The sequence below is a fragment of the Primulina huaijiensis genome, chromosome 2 (assembly GCF_012295235.1).
Source record: "Primulina huaijiensis isolate GDHJ02 chromosome 2, ASM1229523v2, whole genome shotgun sequence".
NCBI lineage: Eukaryota > Viridiplantae > Streptophyta > Magnoliopsida > Lamiales > Gesneriaceae > Primulina > Primulina huaijiensis.
In genome coordinates this window covers 9,950,315-9,969,981 of record NC_133307.1, presented here as the reverse complement: position 1 = coordinate 9,969,981, position 19,667 = coordinate 9,950,315, and positions in this window count along the sequence as shown.

The window sequence follows — 19,667 nt, the reverse complement described above, 5'->3', positions numbered from 1 at the left end:
TTCTTGGTTTATGCAATATTGTTTAACTAAAAGTAAAACAAAGGAAACCACCATAAATAATGGTTCCAAGAAAATTAAATATTCAAACACACACCTAATATAATATAGTTCCCACTATAGAAAATACCGAATTCACCGATATTTTATATATGGTACCTATGATTATATATATAACTATATAAATATATAACTGCATAAAATAAATGTTAAATTAAATCATTATATTTCATTTAGAACAACCGGCAGAGCCACGCTATTGCCTAAATGAAATATATGATTTAATAAGTTAGTTGCGGGAAAGTAAAAGTTAGTTGCGATAAAGTAAATGTTAGATGCGGAAAGTAAAAGTTAGTTGCGATAAAGTAAATGTTAGATGCGGAAAGTAAAAGTTAGTTGCGATAAAGTAAATGTTAGATGCGGAAAGTAAAAGTTAGTTGCGATAAAGTAAATGTTAGATTGTTAGATATCATAATATTTCATTTAGAACAACCGGCAGAGCCACGCTATCGTCTAAATGAAATATATGATATAATTATATAAATATATATATATATATATATGTATAATATAACAATAATAATTGATGAAATATTTATTGTATCAAAATTAAACAACAAATCAAGATAAACACTTCAATGGTATCAAGAATTTGATGCAAATTGATAACAACAAATAATTCATTTTTATACCTACAATAAAAAGAAATTAGCAAAATGAAAAGAAATAAAGAAATAATATACAAAATATAAACAATCTTACTTCACCAAAAATTCATCATCTTCACCTTGACATAATAGATTTAGCTTTCCATGAACTTACTTTTTATCAACATTAATAACATCACTCATAATTGAGAAAATAAAAAATATATTGGAACTTAAAACTTTTATACACACTCACACTATATTTTGCAATGAGATAGAATGATTCTCAAGCTAGCACAAGACCTCTATTTGTAGGCCAAATGAGAGAAAGGGTCAAAAATTTTATTAATGTCATGTGGTTGTAATAGTAGTCTTTGTCTCCTCCAACTTCAATTCCATGTCCCTTCTTTCAATGCTTTGTTCCACGACTTTAATCACCGAATTTTACTCTGCTCAAAACAGTAAACATGTGGGGAATTGTCTGTAGATGAATTTGGCCACTTGATTCACCTCATTTGGTTAAATATTGAAATAGTTATGATTTTTTTACTATATGCTGGTCATGGTGAAAGTAAATTTGTCCTCCTTTTGATATTTTCACAATTTGATCATCTTAACCAACTTTTTAGGCAATCATATATTCTGCAAAGTTGTAAATAATTTCTCAAGAATTCCAAACATGTTTGAATCACCTCCATTTGAATTTTCTAGCTTGAGTTATCATTATTTTATCAACACGTAGAAAACCTGAAAATAAAACATATTTAGTAAGACATTTAAATATAAACAAACAATAATAAAATAACATAATTTTATAATTTTAATGAAACTTAAATTTTAAAATATAGGTTTTAACATATAATAAATTATTAATTTTAAGTTTCATCAGTAACATACCGTACTTTTAAACTATTTTTAAAATTTACAGGAAAAAAAATTTCTTAAATAAATAATGAACATTCAAATTACGATAAAATAATATGTTCGTCTAAAAATATTTGAAATAAAAACAATTACAAACAAAGTTTGCAAAAAGGTAAATGTTTAGACAACGTAAACAATCTCGTAGAAAATCAGAGTATTTGAAACAACATTCATAAAATTCTTAAAATCGTAGGCGGTCCACGGGTTTAGCCTTCTGCGCAGACCGAGCCGGCTCATTGGTCCCCACCCCTCGTCTCATCATACTCGTCCTCACCTGTATCGATCAAGTCTAGTGAGTCTAAAGACTCAACATGTATAAACTGGAAGTAACAAATAACACATAATAAAAACACATGCATTTTATAGTAAAACGTACATACTTGAAACTTGAACGTACTTGCATAAACATAGACATGCCATCATAACGTAAAACTTTTCATAAACATGCTTGCATCAAACATACTTGAACATGCATAAACTTCATTATTTTGGGTAAATATATGTTTCAAAGAAAGTGACCCATGGATAAATGTGCATGATCAGACTAAATAACAGTACTGGACTGGTAGGGATGTCCACTACCACATACATGAGATCCCCGATCATACTTTACCGGGTGGATTGGTCCCTGGTCATACTTTACTGCTTTCCAATCCTGATCTAAACTCCGTCATACTTTACCGGGGTGCAGAGGTCCTCGGCCACGTTCACCTACTTCAAAACCCGTTCATATTTGGTCACAAGACATTTAGCATACCTCAAAAACATAAACATTTTCTTTTGCACGTAAAAAAGTACTATGTTTTATATGTTGATAACTTTTTCAGAAAATCTTCCAAATTTTCATAGAAATCGAAATGACAGTAGACACGTTTTTAGATCTAAAAATTTTGATCAAAAAATCATTTCAAACCTTTTTGTTCAAACTTTTCACAACATACATGGATTTTCATGCATAATAAACATCACAACATATAGTATCACGAGATCGATGCAGAAACAATAGAATACACATGCCTTGATCTTTCAAAATGCTTGAAACAACGATATCGAAGCGGAACAATTTGTGGCTCGATTTCTTGCAATAAAATCAACGTGAATTGCTGGAAAAATTTGAATGGCAAGTGGGCGGCTAGTATAAGCTCTAGAACCCTAAGTTTTTCTAAAATAAATGAAATGAAGAGGCCAAGAAATGTTTGTGTGTGTTATCGTGAATGTGTGTCTACGGAAGTGTGTGCGCGTGAGTTTTAATATAATTAAGGATATAAAATTGCTTAATTACATAATTAACATAATAATTAAAAATGCTAATTAAAATGCTAACCCACTATTAACTTACTATCAATCCCATTTTAAAATTAATATACACACTTGATAAACTTTAAAAGTTTTAAAATCCAAAAATCACCAAATAGATAAGTTAGGCTTTAAAAATGATGAAACCTAAATAAATCATTTAAAATGCCTCAATCCTAACTTAAAATATGATACCACATTTTAAACTCTCCAAAATCATCACCGGTCTAATTTCCTCGATCACGCATCAAATAATCGCATGAAACATGAAATTCAAGAAAACATTATATCGTGGATCACATAAATATAAATATTTTAAAATACTGCAATTTCATAAATCATGCATCACTCAAATCATTTTAAAACTAATTAAATAATTTAAAAATTAAATAAATGCATGGGTTTTACGTGTGCTGATTTTGGGTTCTACAAGTTGGGATAGCAGTTTTGCATCCCCTGTCTTATTTCGCGAGCATCCACTGTCGAGATACCAGATTGATTCTTTATTTGTACCTGTCACCTGCGATAACACACAATGAATAATTTTGATACACATATCTATTTGGGTCCTGAACTTATTAGTCCTTTAGGAACCCAAACTTGGATTAGTTGATAAACATAAAAATTGTACATTAATTAAATGTTTTATAATATAAATATATAGTTTTTGTTTTTTTAAATGTTTAAATATTATATGTTTTATAATAAATTGTATAAAATATAAGTTGTTGTGTAATTACAAGTTTTTACTATTTTTTACAGGTTCGATAAAACAAGAATAAACTTGGCGTTGCAAATGGGATTAAGATGATTCTTGGACCTGTAGAAACTCGATTATAATGTCTACAATATTGTTGACAAGCATGAGATAAAAATCCTCTCACAATTGGGATCAAATTAAGCAACAAATAAAGTTACCAAAGGAGTGGCAGTTTTACCATGCTCTAGTATTTTGACCATATCTCTCAAATTACTTGGTCAAATGGTTTGAAAAAAATACCACAACTAGACAACTCAATTATCCACATGTTTCTTTTTATGTGAAGAAGCAAATTCGGAGAAGAAGATTTTCAAAAGTGATGTGTAATATAATATAATATCTTGGAACACCAATGAAGACTTATGTGTAAAAAAATAATATTTTATTTGTGGTTGTCTCCCCAAATTTGGCTATAAATAGGGGTGCATTGTAATGTATTGAGATATCCCTCATTCTATGAACAAACCTTTGAGTTCATAATATTTCTCTCTATATTTTTCTTTTATTTCTTCATTTAAATACAATTAGCATGTTAATTTCATATTCAAAGTTTTACACTTTGAATAATGAATAGCTAACTTCCTAAAGTTGAGATGATAAGGTGAAACTCTTGGCATGATAATAAGGTTATTAAAAGGTAAGAATCTATGTTTTATATTATTTAATCATTATTTATTGTTTATGTTATATTTATTTCTTTAAGCATTTTTATACCCTACTTATAAGTGGGAGTTTTGATTTATTGTTGCTATATGTTACACTAAATTCTTGGAACCATTTAAATGTTAGTTTGGTATTACCAACCATTTAAAGTGGATGCCTTGATTTATTATATATGAATATATTATAATATTAAATTCTTGGAACCATTTAAATGTTAGTTTGGTTTTACCAACCATTTAACTTGGATTCCTTGATTTATTATATATGAATATATCATAGTATTAATTTATTGGTACCATTTAAATGTTTGTTTGGTTTTACCAACCATTTAAAGTGGGAACCTTGATTTAGTGTTTACAAATATATATAGCACAATAAATACTTGACCACATTTATAAGTTTTGGTATATATTATATACTTATAAGATAATAATTTATAACATAATATAAATATGATTATTTAATATATTGGAACCATTTTATTAAGTGGATTTCAATATTGTTCGTTAATGTTAACTTTATTAAAATACCAAGAGTGGATCCTTTAATCTCAACTACTTAAATTAAAATTTGAACAATTAAAATTTACCCATTAAAGATTCAAACAATTAAAATTAAAAAGAAACAAAAACAAAAACAAAACAAAAAGACATTGTAGTGGACTTGTAATTACCTTAGCTTCCCTGTGGATACGATATCGGACTCACCGAATTATACTACTTGTGGACAACCTGCTCTTGGGAGTGCAACAATCAAAGTGACAACAAGTTTTTGGCGCCGTTGCCGGGGAAGTATAATTTAATTTCAAGTCTATTTAATTTTGTTTATAGTTTATTTTTCTTTATTTGAATTTTTATTGCTTTTGTGTGTTTTTATTCTTTTGCATTTGCATTTGCATGAGCATTATTTGGTCACGTACACTTAGTGGTCGACTCATTCGAAATAACCCTTTATTTTCACAAAACATGGCGGAAGAACCCATCCAAGAAAATGAAGATGAAATTCAATCTCAACATGATCATGATAGACGAAGAACACTTAGAGATCACATGAATCCTACACGTACTAGTGCACCTTCATGTCTAGTTTTTCCCCCTGATGCATCTCATTTCAATTTTAAGCCTGGTATTATCCAACTTTTACCCAACTTTCATGGTTTAGATTCTGAAAATCCATACATGCATTTACGAGAGTTTGAAGAAGTGTGCAATACATATAATGATCTAAATTGTAGCATGAACACCATTCGACTTAAGCTTTTTCCTTTTTCTTTAAAAGATAAAGCTAAAACTTGGCTACAAAATCTTAGATCGGGATCCATTCGAACATGGGATGAATTGCAACAACAATTTTTGAAAAAGTTTTTTCCATCTCATAGAACAAATTCTTTCAAAAGGCAAATCATCACTTTCACTCAAAAACAAGGAGAAACTTTTTATCAGTGTTGGGATAGATATAAAGAATTGCTTAATCTTTGTCCACATCATGGTTTTGAAATTTGGAGAGTTGTTTCTCAATTTTATGAAGGCTTAACACCTAAAGATAGGCAAATGGTTGAATTTATGTGTAATGGAACATTTGAAGATAAAGATCCAAATGAGGCAATTGAGTATCTCGATTCATTAGCTGAAAATGCTCAAAATTGGGACACTATAGGTACAATCGAACCATCAAACAAGATTCAATCTCCTACATCTGGTGGAGGTATGTACACTCTCAAAGATGAACATGATCTTCAAGCTAGATTTACCTCTTTGGCAAGAAAAGTTGAGGCACTTGAATTGAAAAAGAATGGTCAATTAAAATCTGTTCAAGAAATTGCATGTCACATCTGTGATACAAGTGATCATTCTACAAAAGATTGTCCCACTTTGCCTTCTTTTAAAGAATGTCTCCATGAACAAGCCAATGTTTTAAACAATCTCAAAAGGCCAAATTTTGAACCATTTTCTCAAAGTTACAATCCAGGTTGGCGAAATCATCCAAATTTTAGTTGGAGGAATGATAATGCTGCACAATTTTCACAACCACATTTCCAAAATCAACAAAATTTTCAAAATTATGCACCTTATGTTCCTCCACCTAAAAGGAATTTGGAAGATATATTGAATTCTTTCATTGCAAAGCAAGAGTCTATCAATACTCAAACTGCTCAAACCATGACAGATTTGAAAGATACTCTTGCTAAATTTGCATCTGCACTTAATGTTCATGAAAAAGGTAAATTTCCTTCACAACCTCTGCCTAATCCCAAGGATCATCATTCACAAACTGGAACTTCTGGAACTCAACCGATGGATCAGGTAAAATCTGTTATTACCCTTCGAAGTGGTAAGGTTGTGGAAAAATCCATTCTTGAACCTTGTGAAGATGATGATAAATCAACTCCAAAGGGTAAGGAAGTGGAACCCATAACTTGCGAAGAGGAGGTTCAACAGACAGTGTCACCACCATTCCCTCATGCATTGAAAAATACAAAAAAATCAAATTTGAATTCTGATATATATGATATTTTTAAACAAGTAAAAGTTAATATTCCTTTATTAGATGCAATAAAACAGGTACCATCATATGCCAAATTTTTGAAAGACTTGTGCACTGTGAAAAGAAAATTGAATGTGAAAAAGAAAGCATTTTTAGCCGAACAAGTAAGTGCAATCATTCAAAATAATAATGCTTTGAAATACAAAGACCCTGGTTGTCCTACTATTTCTTGTATTATTGGAGAACGAAAGATTAAAAAAGCCTTGCTTGACCTTGGAGCTAGTGTGAATTTACTTCCATATTCAGTTTATCAAGAACTCAATCTAGGCGAGTTAAAACCTACTTCGGTAACACTTTTACTTGCTGATAGATCTGTTAAAGTGCCAAGAGGTATGGTAGAAGACGTGTTGGTCCAAGTTGATAACTTTGTATATCCTGTCGATTTCATAGTTTTAGATACACAACCTATCGAAGCTTGTAATGCAATTCCTGTAATTTTAGGTCGTCCATTTTTAGCAACTTCTAATGCTCTTATAAATTGCAGGAATGGAATAATGAAGTTGTCATTTGGTAACATGACCTTGGAGCTTAATGTGTTTAATCTTTGTAAGCAACCACATGACAAAGGAGATGAAAGTGAAGATGAAAATCTTATTGAAACTCTTGTGGAAGAAAACATTCAAGAAGGGAGTACTCGTGATCAATTAGATATTTGTTCAATTGAAACTGTTAAAGAAAATATTGAAATTGATCTTGATGATTTTATCAGGTATCACTCGTTACCAGGATCAGAGAAAGAATTTGATGCAAAATATGAGAACAAAGACGAACCACCCATATTGGAGTTAAAACCCTTGCCAGAAGAATTGAAGTATGCATTTCTTGGAGAAGATGAAACATATCCGGTGGTAATTTCTTCCAAACTAGCAAGTGATGAAGAAGGTAAATTAGTTGATATGCTTAAAAGACATAAAAATGCAATTGGTTGGACACTAAAAGATCTCAAGGGCATTAATCCACTAATTTGCACTCACAAAATTCACTTAGAAGAAAATGCAAAAACATCTCAACAACCACAAAGGAGATTAAATCCACACATGAAAGATGTTGTGAAAACTGAAGTTCTCAAACTACTTGATGTTGGGATTATCTACCCTATTTCTGATAGTAAGTGGGTAAGCCCAACACAAGTAGTTCCGAAAAAATCTGGCATCACAGTGATAAAAAATGAAAAAGGTGAATTGTTAACAAGTCGAGTCCCATCTAGTTGGCGGATGTGTATTGATTATAGAAAATTAAATGACGCCACTAGAAAAGATCATTTTCCATTACCATTTTTGGATCAAATTTTAGAAAGAGTAGCAGGTCATCCATACTACTGTTTTCTTGATGGATATTCAGGTTATTATCAAATTCCCATTGCACTCGAAGATCAAGATAAAACTACATTCACATGTCCTTTTGGAACATTTGCATTTAGAAGGATGCCATTTGGATTATGCAATGCCCCAGCAACATTTCAAAGATGTATGCTAAGCATTTTTTGCGACATGGTTGAAAATTGTTTGGAAATTTTCATGGATGATTTAACTGTCTTTGGGAATACATTTGATAATTGTCTTGAAAATTTGGAAAAAGTTTTAAAAAGATGCGAGGAAAAAGGTCTTATTTTAAATTGGGAAAAATGTCATTACATGATTACTTCTGGAATTGTTTTGGGACATGTCGTGTCATCTCATGGAATTGAAGTTGATAAAGCAAAAGTTGATGTCATTGCCAATTTACCCCCTCCAAAAACCATTAAAGAAATTCGCTCATTTTTGGGACATGCTGGATTTTATAGGAGGTTTATAAAGGACTTTAGTTTAATCTCTAAACCCATTTGTAACCTCTTAACAAAAGACAGTGCATTTGAGTGGACTCAAGAATGTCAAAATGCTTTTGATAAAATCATTCGACATTTAACATCAGCTCCTATCATGCAACCTCCTGATTGGTCTTTACCATTTGAAATCATGTGCGATGCGAGTGATTATGCAGTCGGTGCAGTATTGGGTCAAAGAAGAAACGGTAAGCCTTATGTGATATATTATGCAAGTAGAACTTTAAACAATGCTCAAATGAATTACTCCACAACTGAAAAAGAACTACTTGCTGTAATATTTGCATTAGATAAATTTCGTTCTTATTTGATTGGATCAACAACTATCGTGTTTACTGATCATTCTGCTATTAGATATTTGTTGACCAAACAGGATGCAAAGCCACGACTGATACGATGGATTTTGTTGCTCCAAGAATTTGACATTGTGATCAAAGATAAAAAAGGAACCGAGAATGTCGTAGCCGATCATTTATCGAGACTAGTAACAGGATCATCTTGTGAAATGACACCAATTAACGATAATTTTCCTGATGAACATCTATTTTCAGTTACTACTACACCTTGGTTTGCTAACATAGTAAATTTTCTTGTGACAGGAAAAATGCCACCGCAATGGAGTTCTCAAGATAAAAGAAAATTTTTGAATGAGGTAAAAAACTTTTATTGGGATGATCCGTATCTGTTCAAGTATTGTCCGGATCAAATTTTTCGACGTTGCATACCCGACAATGAGGTAAGTAGTGTCATTAAATTTTGTCATTCAGAAGCATGCGGAGGACATTTTTCTTCAAAGAAAACAGCTGCAAAAATCTTGCAGTGTGGATTTTATTGGCCCACTTTGTTTAAAGACACCCACGAAATCTGCAAGATCTGTGAAAATTGTCAAAAATTGGGTGCGATTTCAAAAAGAAACATGATGCCTTTGAATCCTATTATTGAAATTGAAATCTTTGATTGTTGGGGAATAGATTTTATGGGACCTTTTCCACCGTCGTTTGGATACTTGTATATTTTAGTTGCAGTTGATTATGTTTCCAAATGGATAGAGGCAATTCCATGTCGAACAAATGATCATAAAATCGTCATCAAATTTTTAAAAGAAAATATTTTTAGTAGATTTGGAATTCCTCGAGCCATGATAAGTGATGGGGGAACTCACTTTGTTAATAAACCATTTGCTTCATTAATGAAAAAATATGGTATTACTCACAAAGTAACTACTCCTTATCATCCTCAAACAAATGGACAAGTTGAATTAGCTAATAGGGAGATAAAGCAAATTTTGGAAAAAACTGTTAACTCAAATAGAAAAGATTGGTCTCTGCGACTTAATGATGCACTTTGGGCATATCGAACAGCTTTTAAAACATCATTGAATATGTCTCCCTATAGGTTGGTTTATGGAAAACATTGTCATTTGCCTGTGGAATTGGAACATAAAGCTTATTGGGCGATCAAAACTTTAAATTCAAGCATGGATGATGCCAACAAATTGCGTAAATTGCAACTTAATGAACTTGATGAACTCAGAAATGACGCGTATGAGAATTCAAGGATTTATAAAGCAAAAATCAAATCATTTCATGATAAAACAATTCTTAGAAAATCTTTTGAGATTGGTAAAAAAGTTTTGCTTTATAATTCTCGACTTCACATATTCCCAGGAAAATTACGATCAAGATGGACAGGCCCATATGTTGTAAAGCATGTGTATACTTATGGAGCTGTGGATATTGAAAATCCTAAAAATGGTGATGTTTTTAAAGTAAATGGACAAAGGCTTAAACCATTTTTAGAAAATGAAATTTTTCAAGAAGAGTTTATTTCCCTTTCCGATCCTTGATTTTTTTTGTGTTGCATTTAATTTTGTTTGTTTTTATTTCAGGTTTCCTTAATCTTTTTATTTTCCCGGTTAAATGGCGGATAACGGTACTCCGTGACTCTCATAGTCGGTTTAATCAGTTTCCCATAATTGCTGATACAAAAATAAAAAAAAATCATTTCTTTTCTTTTCAAAATGGATGAAATTCTCTCAAAAATTTGTAAATATTTTCCCTCTGTTTCTGAAAATGTTCTAAGAAAAATTTATGCAGGAAGGTGTGAAAGATTGAGATTGCTAATGCAAAAAGGAATTCCAGAAGATATTCGTCTTGTAATAGAAGCTAAGGTCCGATTAGGAGGAGAAGTTCCACAATCATTGCTCATTCGGTATTTGCCTGGATTAGGAAAAAGCACTTATGCGAAAAAACGAAGGGCCAAAAGTTTAGGGGTTTGTCATAAGTGTGCAAGATGGACTTGTGACAAACGATGCAGATCTTTGAGATGTGTTTCCAATAACAGAGAAGATAAAATTGGTTTCATTAAGAATGGGCTGAGTAAGGAGTCTTTAGATAACATCTTATTGACTCTTGAGACGCATTCTAGTGGACATGTGCATATTGAACTTCTCCGTTTATGGAAACAATTCCAAGATGAGCGTCATAGTCTTGGGAATCCGACTAAAAAAGACCCTGTTTGCCAATTTATAAGAAAATTGGATGGGAAGCATATCCTCGACTCATAGAAGGCGTTGAAGCCGTTTCTGGACGTAAAACCAGAGGAAAATTGTGAGCCACAATCACACTACTGTTTACATGCATGTGTGTCATTATTGTTTTTACTGTTTATTCTGTTTACAACTGTGACCCATAGTTTTGTCCTGATAACATATTACCCCTATAAAATCTCTCATCTTTCTCTCTATTTTCGCAGAAAAAAAAAGAAGAAAGTAAAAAAACATGGCTGGAACCTCTGCACAATCATTGAAAAATATTTGTGTATTTTGTGGGTCGAGTCCTGGAAAAAATGAAGTGTTTGTAGAAGCAGCGAATAATCTTGGAAAGATATTGGCTGAGAGAAAAATTCACTTGGTATATGGGGGAGGTAATATTGGGTTAATGGGATCTGTTTCAACATCTGCTCATCTTGGAGGTAGTCAGGTTTTGGGTATTATTCCTACAGCTTTAGCTGAAGGAAATATTACAGGTGTTACGATTGGTGAGGAATTAAAAGTTTCTTCTATGTATGAAAGAATCACAAAAATGATTGAAAATTCTGATGCTTTTATCGCACTACCAGGTGGTTTTGGTACATTAGAAGAAATTTTTCACACTGTTTCTTGGGCACAACTTAATATCCATAATAAACCTGTGGGCTTGTTGAATATCAATAATTATTATGACAGTTTGTTGACATTTCTTGATAAAGCTGTGGAACAGAATTTCATTTCAGAAAATTCACGAAGAATGCTCATCTCTGCTTCGACTGCCGACCAATTAATTGATAATTTGGAAGCTTTTGTTCATAAGCCTGATCCGATGATAACAAAGATCAATTGGTCGCAATCAAGCAATAAGAAAAGGAAGTTGGATCATTGATTCAAAAGTCGTGGATTGGTTTGCGTTTGTTTCAGTTTGTTATCTTCAATAAAATTCCAGGTGATATCTCTTTCATTATGTACTCTTTATTAATAGTTATTTTGACATTAGGGACAATGTCATATTCTGATTGGGGGGAGAACAAACTTATAAAAAAAAATTAAAAAAATATTTATATATATATATATATTATTTTAAAATAAAATCATGTTTATTGTTTGTATCTTAGTAATTTTTGCAAAAATGTCATACATTACATGTTTGAAAGATTTAAATTAGAACATGCATTAATCTATTTAAGAATGTTTAAATTTTTATTTGAAAAAAAAAAGTCAATTTTAATATTCTGATCAATATAAAAATATGATTTATGAAATCTTTTTGAGTGATTAACCATTGTGATAAAATCAGGTATTAAAGTATATGGCCCAAGATATACCTTATAAGAGTGCCTAAAATTTTAAACTCACACATATTTTGTGAGTGAGTGGAGAGGACTGAGAAAACAGCTTTCGAGCCTTTATTGATCATGAGAGAGACTATCTATTGTTTAGATCTTGAGTTCTTATTTTGAAAAAAAAATTTGATATTTCCTGAAAAAAAAAGGAGAAAAATACAAAAAGAAAGATATTGAAGATCTATGTAATTTTTAAGTTATATGCTACAATTCATATATCTCTCATAAAAAAAAAGAAAGAAAGAGAGAAATTTATTGTACAAATTAAATAAATATGTGGTCAAGAAGCATAAACTTAGTCTGATTACATGATGTTATGAAAAAAATATATATCAGGAAAAAATATATAATAAGAACAACAAAATTTTGAATCAATGGATTTTCTATCTTTTGATTAGTTTGGCTCTTTTGTTTGTCTGCATTCTGTAAACCATTTTTCTGAGCATTTATCTGTATTCCGACTCCATGAGAGAAATCGTTGCCATAAATTGAAACATTTATTAACCTGTGAGGATATGGAGTTGAGACTCTTACTAGAAATTTCTGAAGACGTGTACATTTAACTATCATAAATAAGCTTTGAATTGATCATCTCAAATTATTTCATAAATTATAATTATGATGATCTTGATATAACTTTGACAGATTTCAAATTTAATTTAAACACTTAGATAGTTTTGATTACATTTCTATTTAAATTAATCAATATGTTTTGTATTGCTATTAACGCTTAAATTGCTAGGGACTAGCAATAAGCTGGTTGGGAGGTGTGATAAACATAAAAATTGTACATTAATTAAATGTTTTATAATATAAATATATAGTTTTTGTTTTATTAAATGTTTAAATATTATATGTTTTATAATAAATTGTATAAAATATAAGTTGTTGTGTAATTACAAGTTTTTACTATTTTTTACAGGTTCGATAAAACAAGAATAAACTTGGCGTTGCAAATGGGATTAAGATGATTCTTGGACCTGTAGAAAGTTGATTATAATATCTACAATATTGTTGACAAGCATGAGATAAAAATCCTCTCACAATTAGGATCAAATTAAGCAACAAATAAAGTTACCAAAGGAGTGGCAGTTTTACCATGCTCTAGTATTTTGACCATATCTCTCAAATTACTTGGTCAAATGGTTTGAAAAAAATACCACAACTAGACAACTCAATTATCCACATGTTTCTTTTTATGTGAAGAAGCAAATTCGGAGAAGAAGATTTTCAAAAGTGATGTGTAATATAATATAATATCTTGGAACACCAATGAAGACTTATGTGTAAAAAAATAATATTTTATTTGTGGTTGTCTCCCCAAATTTGGCTATAAATAGGGGTGCATTGTAATGTATTGAGATATCCCTCATTCTATGAACAAACCTTTGAGTTCATAATATTTCTCTCTATATTTTTCCTTTATTTCTTCATTTAAATACAATTAGCATGTTAATTTCATATTCAAAGTTTTACACTTTGAATAATGAATAGCTAACTTCCTAAAGTTGAGATGATAAGGTGAAACTCTTGGCATGATAATAAGGTTATTAAAAGGTAAGAATCTATGTTTTATATTATTTAATCATTATTTATTGTTTATGTTATATTTATTTCTTTAAGCATTTTTATACCCTACTTATAAGTGGGAGTTTTGATTTATTGTTGCTATATGTTACACTAAATTCTTGGAACCATTTAAATGTTAGTTTGGTATTACCAACCATTTAAAGTGGATGCCTTGATTTATTATATATAAATATATTATAATATTAAATTCTTGGAACCATTTAAATGTTAGTTTGGTTTTACCAACCATTTAACTTGGATTCCTTGATTTATTATATATGAATATATCATAGTATTAAATTATTGGTACCATTTAAATGTTTGTTTGGTTTTACCAACCATTTAAAGTGGGAACCTTGATTTAGTGTTTACAAATATATATAGCACAATAAATACTTGACCACATTTATAAGTTTTGGTATATATTATATACTTATAAGATAATAATTTATAACATAATATAAATATTATTATTTAATATATTGGAACCATTTTATTAAGTGGATTTCAATATTGTTCGTTAATGTTAACTTTATTAAAATATCAAGAGTGGATCCTTTAATCTCAACTACTTAAATTAAAATTTGAACAATTAAAATTTACCCATTAAAGATTCAAACAATTAAAATTAAAAAGTAACAAAAACAAAAACAAAACAAAAAGACATTGTAGTGGACTTGTAATTACATTAGCTTCCCTGTGGATACGATATCGGACTCACCGAATTATACTACTTGTGGACAACCTGCTATTGGGAGTGCAACAATCAAAGTGACAACATTAGTCTAACTGGTTTTCCAGTTAATGTGTTCCAAATGATTTTTCCCGGCTTGTGTGTGCTTGGTGTGTTGTGTGCAGATGAAGCAATATATGCTTTAGCCTTGTTCAACTGGTTGTACAGCCGATATCTTTTCTGAACTGGCTTGCAGTTATGATAATTGGAATAGTTATTTGAGAGTTATAGCTGAACCTTTTAGGTGACTAGCTTCGTGAAACATTTGAAGTTTTAGGGCTATGACCAATTCCATACCTTTTAGCCTTGTTCTTATTTTCAATAGACTGCTCAACTAGTCTAATCGGCTCATGTTGTTCTTATACCATAACTGATTTGACAAAGTGAATGTATTTCCTTTTGCCTATGTTCAGTTTTGGCTGAGTATCAGTGGTAGAAATTTCATCTTGGTTGCTAAAGCCTAAACCAGTTTCATCAGTAACTAATTTTTGCATATCTTGCATTTCAGCTAGTGCAACTGATGATTTATTTCATGCTTGAATAAGCTAAGTTTGCTTTGAATTCTCAAGCACTAACTGCTAAATCATAGATTGATTCTCGCTTCTTTTAGCATTCAGCTCAGCAATCTCCCGTTTAAGACTTAACAGTCCAACTGATTCATCAGTTTCAGTTTTATTGTCATTGAGATCAGTTTGCTTTCCTTTGTCTTTCTCAAAAGAGATAGCAAGCTTGTGATACTCGTTGACTATTTCATGTAATGTAGAAATAAGTTCATCACGTGTAAAATCAGTTGAACTAAAATCAAATACTTGTTCACTTGTTGATTCTAGTTCTGTGTCATCAGCCATCAGACACTAGACTTCCTCATCATCACTGGAGCTACTTAAGCTCTCAGATTCTGATTCATCGTTGTCGGTTTTTGTCCATTTGGACTTGCTTTCCTCAGCTAGAAGCACTTCATGTTTCTTTTTGAATGATTTTTTTATCATCCTTAGCTCTTCTCTTGTGCTCAAATGATTTTTTTCCCTTTTCAGCTGAGCATCGACTGTCCTTCTTTGACTTAGGACAGTCAACAATAAAGTGTCAAGTTTTACCACAGTTGTAGCAAGCATTTGGTTCTTCTTTGGTGTTATTTCTCTCTGATATTGTCTTTGAAAGGAGCCTTGATTTCTTCTCATGAATATTCCAAATTTTTTGACAAATAATGACATTGCGTCATTGCTTAACTGATCAGCAGTTTTCTCAACTGAACCAGTTGGTTTCAGTTTGACAGCACTAAGAGTTGTTGTAGCTACTGGTTAAGAAGGTTCTCCTTCTCTTGTTTGCAACTCAAACTCATAGGACTTCAAATCAGCAAATAGATCATTAGTTCGACCTTATTTAGTTCCTTTGATTCTCTCATTGCCATTGTCTTAACTTCACATTCCTTGGGAAGACCTCAAAATACCTTCAACGCGATTTCTTTGTTTGAATACACCTTTCCAAGTGCATTCAATTCGTTTATTATGCCGTTGATTCTATTAGAGTAGGTGCCCGTCGAGCCAAGTATTGGCCGAGTGTTCACAATGAAACTCTATGTATAAGCAATCTTTATTTTANTAAAGGACTTTCCAAGTGGTTCTCACTTATCGAGTGGAAAAGTCCTAGTTTATGGTTGTACACCATTAGTCCTTATGACCCGGGACAACATTGAGACTCTATGTGCTAGAATTACACTTTGACTTGTTTACCGACTCTCATGGGGTCATCAGGTGGCAAGGTTGGGTGTTCTGTCGAAACATATAGGAGTCGATGCATTGTAGTCGGGGATTCACCGCTTACCTACGGGTATGGATATCCTATGTGTTTTTCATGTATATGTAGTTTGAAATCTCTGATCAGAGTATGGTGGTAATTATGAAAGGGGTTTCATAGATTACACCATCGATGCAACTACGACATGACACATAGTATCGATTCATTGACAACTCTCGATATACCAATGGTTGTCGAATCGGTCGGGATATATGAGATGAAGGGACCGTACTGTACGCTAACCATAATTGAATGGTTCTTGCAGGCACTATCATTTGGTACCTAGGGAATCATGTAAGCGATGCTGCTAGGCGTTTAACATGATTGGTTGGGTACTATCAGACTTGAGTTCTGACGTTCTTGTTATCAAGGAGTTGATAAGTAAGAATGGAGCAATTGGGGTATGCTCAAATAAGGACATGTTTAGTCCGAATCACATGGAGATGTGAACCCACAGCTAGTTGTATCAATGAACCATTGAGGGCCACACAAGTACTAGCTTTCTAGATCCCGTTGAGAAGTAAAATAGTTCAATGTGTTGAACGGCTTATAAAGGAGTTTATAAGGGTAAGGAAAAATAGAAGTATGACTTCTATGAGAGAATGTAACTTATAATTTGATGAAGTGTTTCTAAATTAAAAGTTGGCCAAACAAGTAATGTATTTGAAAATTGTGATTTTCATAAACAATTCAAAGTGTTGAATTAATTATACACTAGTGGACCTAGTAGAGTCCAAATAATTAAATTAATTCAAGTGTTGGATTAATTAAATTACATTGGGCCCCAATTAAAAATAATTATTAAACTAGTGGGCTTGAGTAAAATCAAGTAAATGTTAAATGGTCTCAAATGTGTTTGAGACATTTAAATAAAAGTCCATGGGCTTTGTAATTGTTACATGCCCAAATAAAAATAATGTGCATGGGGAGGTGAAAGGTGGGGAGACAATTTTTTCAATCTCCAAGGCTTGGGATGCTAAAAGTAGTTATAGTTTTTCCCACAACCAAGAGACAACTAATCCTCCTTCACTACACACTTGAGATGGCCGAAATTTTGAGAGGCTTTCTCCCTCATTTTTCTCTCAATTTTCTTCTTTAATAGTGTAGGAAAGAAATCACTTCTCCTTGAAAAATCTTCTTATTTTTCTAGTGCAAAATAAGAAAGGTTCTAACTAGTTGGTGGTGGGCCTAATTTTGAAGGAAAGAAGGAAGCTTGTAGATTGTCTACCTTCAAGAGCTAAGTTGTTTACAACTTAGTTGGAGCCATTACATCAATCTTTGAGATTGATAGATACATTTCTAAAACACCCTATGAATGTCATTTTGTGTTTTTGTATTTGCTATTAATACTAAGAGTATTTACTCTTTCTTTTAAATATTTTATCTCAGATTTTATCTGATTTATTTCTCCTTTTAATTCAGAAATAGTAGGCTCTCTTTCTTTTTGTTTAGTCTTTTCTAGTATTTTATTATAAGAATATAATTCATATTCTTGTACAGTATTTTGTACAAGTTTAGTAGGTTTATGATTTGCCATATTCAAATAATGTTCTATAGCTTTTCTTTTTCTATAGGATCTTTTATTTGATCTATAAGATCTAAAATGAAAGTTTCTTCATTCGATATAACATTTATTTCTAATCCCATAAAATTTATATCCCATGTATCACAATCACAATCTGGATCAAAAATTTTATTTTCTGATATATCAGAATCATTATTTGAACTACTGTTAGAATATTCAGAGAATTCATTATCAATAATATAGATATAGAAATTTTTTTGTTTTAAATCTTCTTCTTTATTAAGAAGAATATTTATTATTGATTCTTTTAAATCATTGTTTATGTTAAGATTATTAATCTTTTTCTTGACATAACACTTATTATCCTTATGTCCAATTTTTCCACAGTTCCAGCGTACTGGAACTTTAGTAGAATCATTTTTTATAGGTTTTTTAAACCTTTTCTTAGAATATTTTTTAGATTTCTCTTTATTTTTTAGATAATGTTTCTTTCTTTTAAAAGGAAATCTTTTCTATTTCTTATCTTTTTTAGGATATTGTATTGGTTGAAAGCCTATTTACTCACAAAAGTCACCAATAATATTTCTATTTTCTTCTTTTTGCATATCAAGTTGTCTTTTCAACTTGATGTCATTGCAAAGAGTAAATCCTTCTGCAGTTATTTCTGCGGATAAATCACCATAGGTGAGTGAATTCCAATCTATAGAATTTGTTGGAAATTTCGATTTTAACCTATTTTTAACTCTTTCAGCAAAGAGAACTGGAAGTCCGAAAATAAATTTTTCTTTCCAAAAATTTGCATTGCAATCATTTCTAGTTAAGACTTTGGTCATAAAAACATCTTTATACCATCTGAATTCAGATAATGTTGGACATCTCAAATTCATTAATTACTCTTGAGATCTTTTTAATTGAAGTTCATTAGCTTCAATAAAATTAGATAGAATGGTATAAATAAGTGTATTAACAACATCAAATTCTTCTCTTCCATTAAGATCAATTATAGAGGAGTCAAGAATTTTATTCTTTGCGTCTTTAGAAAGATAAAAGTCCCACCAACCTTTAAGTTGCCCTCTGAAACCAGTAATAATGGCTTGAGCAATTTGCCTATCATTATTAACTTTGTTCTTTGCGGCAGAAGAGTATATTAACATTTTCTTAATAACAGTTTTAATCTGATATTCAGATTTTCCATTTATATTCCATTCAGTAATGGCTTCTCCATTAAACTGAACGTACGTGTTGCTTTTTTATAAAAAAGTTTTACAATTGATACTTTATGCATTTTGTTAATCTGCATTTCATCTTCTGACGAACTAGAAAGATTTTCTAATTGTTCAGATTTAGTAATGACAGAAATAGAACATTTTTCTTTAATGTTTATTTTTTGTAATCTGTCTATTAGTTCTTCCATAAAATCTTCATCTTTTTTGGAACTTAAAAGAAAATTTTCTTTTTTAAGATTAGGAGGAGGTTTTATCATTAAAGTTTTTGAACTTTCACCTCTAGAAAATCCT